This window comes from Ambystoma mexicanum, chromosome 2p, assembly GCF_040938575.1.
Source record: "Ambystoma mexicanum isolate Mex_15411 chromosome 2p, UKY_AmexF1_1, whole genome shotgun sequence".
NCBI lineage: Eukaryota > Metazoa > Chordata > Amphibia > Caudata > Ambystomatidae > Ambystoma > Ambystoma mexicanum.
In genome coordinates, this window is record NC_090923.1 from 22416340 (window position 1) to 22420988 (window position 4649).

Genomic DNA, 4649 nt, shown 5'->3' on the forward strand with positions numbered 1-4649 from the left:
AGCAAGGGATCCATCCCTTTTTCAGGGTCACTTTTAGCTTAGCAATATGTTCCTTCAGGAGGCCGTTGAGGTGCTCACAAACACTGTTTGCCTACGGGCGATGAGCAGAAGAGAATTTGTGCTTAATACCAAATAGGATTGTGATGTGATCAAATACTTCATTCACAAAATGTGGTCCATTATCAGACTGAAGGACTTCTCATACTCGCCATCTCAAGAAGACCTCACATATGAGGAACCTCGCAGCACATGTGGCATTGGGATGTGTGCATGGACCTTCCTCGATCCATCGAGAGAAAGGACACACGACTACTAGCATAAATCTGTAGTCATTAAAAACTTGGAGCATATCCACATCATTGTTATGCAAATGCTGGAAATGCCCAGTAGGATGGAGGTTTGGTACTCTCACTTTTCTTAGTGTGTGCTCTGCAGTGAACCGTTGACAAATTAAAAAATTTGTAAAAAATGAGGCAACATGCTCTGCCAAATTCGGCACTAACCATTCTTCCGAGATTAGGGCTGCAAGACTCTCTTGTGTTGTATGTGCTGGGTAGTGCTGTTGATCTAATGCTACATTAAGTAATCCAAGGGGCATAACTGGCTTTCCGATGCTGTCCTGCTGCCACACTGCATATTGAGGGACAATGAGCCCCCCCCATGATTCCATAACTCTTGTTCTTCTGGTGGGGATCGTCTCTGCCATTCAATGATTTGGTCTGGCTTGATTGCTGCAGAAAATTAAATATGCCTCTTTAGTGTGGGCTGTGCACTTCACCACAGCGATCCGTGATGGGGTTATAGTGCGTTTATGAGCCTGTCCAATAACAGTGCATGTTGCACTGATGTGCCGTCTATACGCAGAATGCCCTGCCTCTTCCAATGTGACAGTCCTAAATTTACTGTTGACGTCACATAGACTGAGTCAGAATACACTGTTACTTCCTCATCCTCATGTGTTTCAAGTGCCAAAATAAGCTATAGCAATTCTACTGCTTGCACTGAAAAGCACAAAGGCAATCTCACACTTGCCACTGTCTTAAAGATGCCATTCCATTTTGTTTTTACCACTGTGGTCCCTGTGTGCCTTTCACCTGTGCTCTGGTCGATCATCGAGGAGCCGTCAATGAAGATGACCCTCCCATCTAAGGCATTGTCTTTAATATGGTGTATATGAACCTGGGGCACAGTATGCTTGACACAACTTTGCACATAGTCCCCTTCTTCTACAGGCTCTGCTATGAATATTGCTGTATACACTACCTTACATCTAACAATTTATTTGGATAGGTGGGTTTGAGATGATCACCTCATACCCAGGTGCTCTCTGTGTGGTCAATGTGCTTTTAGGTTCTTCAGGAATGGTGAACAGGGCATGCTCCACATATAACTGCCAAATGCCAACTATCATGGAAGAAACTGGAGGACCATCAAAGACAGCAACCTAGCAGAACGACTGGAAATCAGGAAACCACCAGAAACGACACTGGATGAAGCTGACCTCAACAGAAAAACAGAACTACTCTAAAATTGGATCACTGGAACAATCGATGAGATCTCCAAGGAAAAACCTTTCACCCCATTGCACAAAAGAGCGACAGCAAAATGGTTTACACTGCTACTCGGCCTATTGAAAAGAAGAAATAGGAAGCTTGAACTAGAATGGAGGATAAATAATGAGCAGGTAAATAAATTACAATTCCAACAACATTTTTCGCTCATGCAAAAAGGAAATCTACAAGGACAAAAAGAAATACTATGACAACAGAATCACCAAAGCCACCAACTCCCAAAAATAACGGTTTAAAGTCATAAACAAAATGAGAAACCCCCCTGGGTGCAACAATACACCGATTCCCTCGCTGAAGCTATGCAACAACCTCGCAGGCCACTTCAAAACAAAATCTGCACCATTCACCAGGTCATATAAAGCAGACCAAGCAACCACAACATGCAACCCACCATGCCATATGAGGATTGTCTAAACAAAATCTGAAGCTTCTACACAAATATAAGCAGAGCCCTTCGTCAAGCTGGTAAGAAATAGCAACAAAGCAAGCTCCCCCTTAGGCCCCTACCCCCCAGACATACACAAATCAATCCTCACACAAGGAACGCCCAAGGAATACTACAGAAACCTTTTCAAACAATCACTTTCAACAGGGAAAGTACAGAGATCATTTGAATCGGCATACATCAAGCTGCACCTCAAGGAAACAGCAGGCAACGTGGAGGGCCTCTCCAACTACAGACCCATCTCAAACATACCATACCCAGAAAAACTACTCGAAACCAACATGTATAGAACAACAAAATAATTCATAGAAGAACACCTAGTGCTGGACCAGGCCTACGTAAGCTTCAGACCAATGAGAGAAACGGAAACGGCACTGCTTTCAATCTGGGACGATCTAAAGACTAATGCAGACTCAGACAAAAGCACATCCCTAAAACTCCTGGATCTTTCAGCAGCATTTCACAGTCAACCATGACATCCTTATCGGGAGAATGGAAGAAATAGGAATCCCCGACCTACACCTACTATCGATGAAATCCTTCTTAACAAACAGAACAGAAACCATCTGGATCAAACCTTTCAAATCCACGCCAAGGGAAACCACATGTGGAGTACCGCAAGGATCCTCTCTATCCCCACAACTTATCAACATATACCTGACTCCACAAATCAACATCATTAACAGACTTGGCCTTACATGGTACAACTACGCCAACAACACACAACGCACAGATCTGTAAAATACAAGATACACAGGAAGAAAACACAAGGCTAGAAGGCTGTCTACAAAAACTCTATGGCTGGATGACACTAACAGCCTAAAACGCAACCGGGGCAAAACAGAAATAATGATCATATCCAACAACAGGGAAAACAATCACTACTTCCCATGGCTGATGGAACTAGGAACAGCACTGACTCCATCAAAGATAATAAAGAACCTGGGAGTCTTGATGGACAACAAACTAACACTTGAGGCAGAAGTAAACGCTATAAAGATATGCTTCTTCCTCCTACACATGGTAAAAAAGGATCCTACCATTCCCCTCTTTCACCCACAAAACACTCACCTTCATCGCAGTCATCATGTCCAGAGTAGACTACGCAAACAGCCTATACCTAGGAATGCCGGAAAACCTACTAAAGAAACTGCAGCATATCCAAAATGCTGCGACCAGACTCCTGTTCAAACTACAACGAAGAGGCCGCACTACCCCAGCCCTGGAAATGCTACACTGGCTACCAATAAAAAGCAAATAAAGTTCAAAACGATGTGCATAATGCACAGAGCAATCCACAGCCGGGGAGCAGAGTTCCTAAACAATAAAATAACCATCTACCATCCGACTAGAGCACTTGGATCAAGCAACAACATCTGTGCCTGGAACCAAAACTATACAATAAAAGAAAATTCAGAGGATCATCTTTCTCTCACCTGGCAACAAAAACCTGAAATGACCTACCAAAAAACATATGCGATACAAGGGAACACATGGAACTCAGAAAACTGCTCAAAACGTGGCTCTTCACTCCAGAACCAGAAGGGAAGGACCAGGAAGCATAGACCCAGCGGGAAACAAGAAGCCCAGGGAGGAATCCATGATCCCTAACTAAATCTCCCTAGACCAGAGAGTGGGGTGAGGACACCTGCTCTAACTGACCTAACCCATTTTCCCTAAACCAGAGAGCTGGAGGAGGACACCCAGACCACCTATACCCACATACCACTAGCACACAAGGAAAACTAGGTAAAAGAGGACCCCTACACTTGATGAGTATGGAAGGACTAGAAGCCATAACCTAACCTTCACCAATGCCAAGACAGGGGGGAACGCACCCCCATCAACCATCTACACATACCACTAGAAACTTGGCACCTTGCTGCAGAACCACTATGAAGCGACTAGGACACATAGACGCAGCGGGAAATAAGAAGACCAGGGAAGAATCCATAATCTCTAAATGAATCTGCCTAAATTCAGAGGGTGGGGGGGATGCCCCGACCACACGAGCCCCAACACCATTGCCAGGACTCGGGGAATGTGCCCCCATCTACCATGCACACATACCACTAGAAAACTTGGCTTTCCCTAAGTGAATAGGAAGTATAGACCCAGAAGGAAACAAGAAGCCGAGGGAGGAATCCATGTTCCCTTTTTTGATCCCTAAACCAGAGGGCAGAAGGAGGATGCACACATACCACTAGAGTACTACAGATGAAATCCACCACTCAACAATGTGCCTGCCAACTAGACGTCCAAAAAACAATACTAAACAAACAGGATGATCATAGATGCTGAGCGCAAAATGCAAAGATAAGAGGTAAGAAAAAAAAACACTAACACAACATAAAACCTCAATTTTCTGCATACACTACTCACACAGAAACTCACACAACCAACTCTCTTTACTGCAATCTGTATGTACTTTACCACACTGCAACAACATACAAACAACACATAACAGGCACAACAAAACATGGGAATATGGCTCCAACCCGAAAACCCCACTCAAGCTCAGCAAACGGTGCAAACTGAACTGAAGCCGCCAACAGGACATCAGTCTCTCACTTTCCTTTTACTATTACACCCCACTAACCCCTTCACACCCCCCCTTTGTTCACACCCTCTAT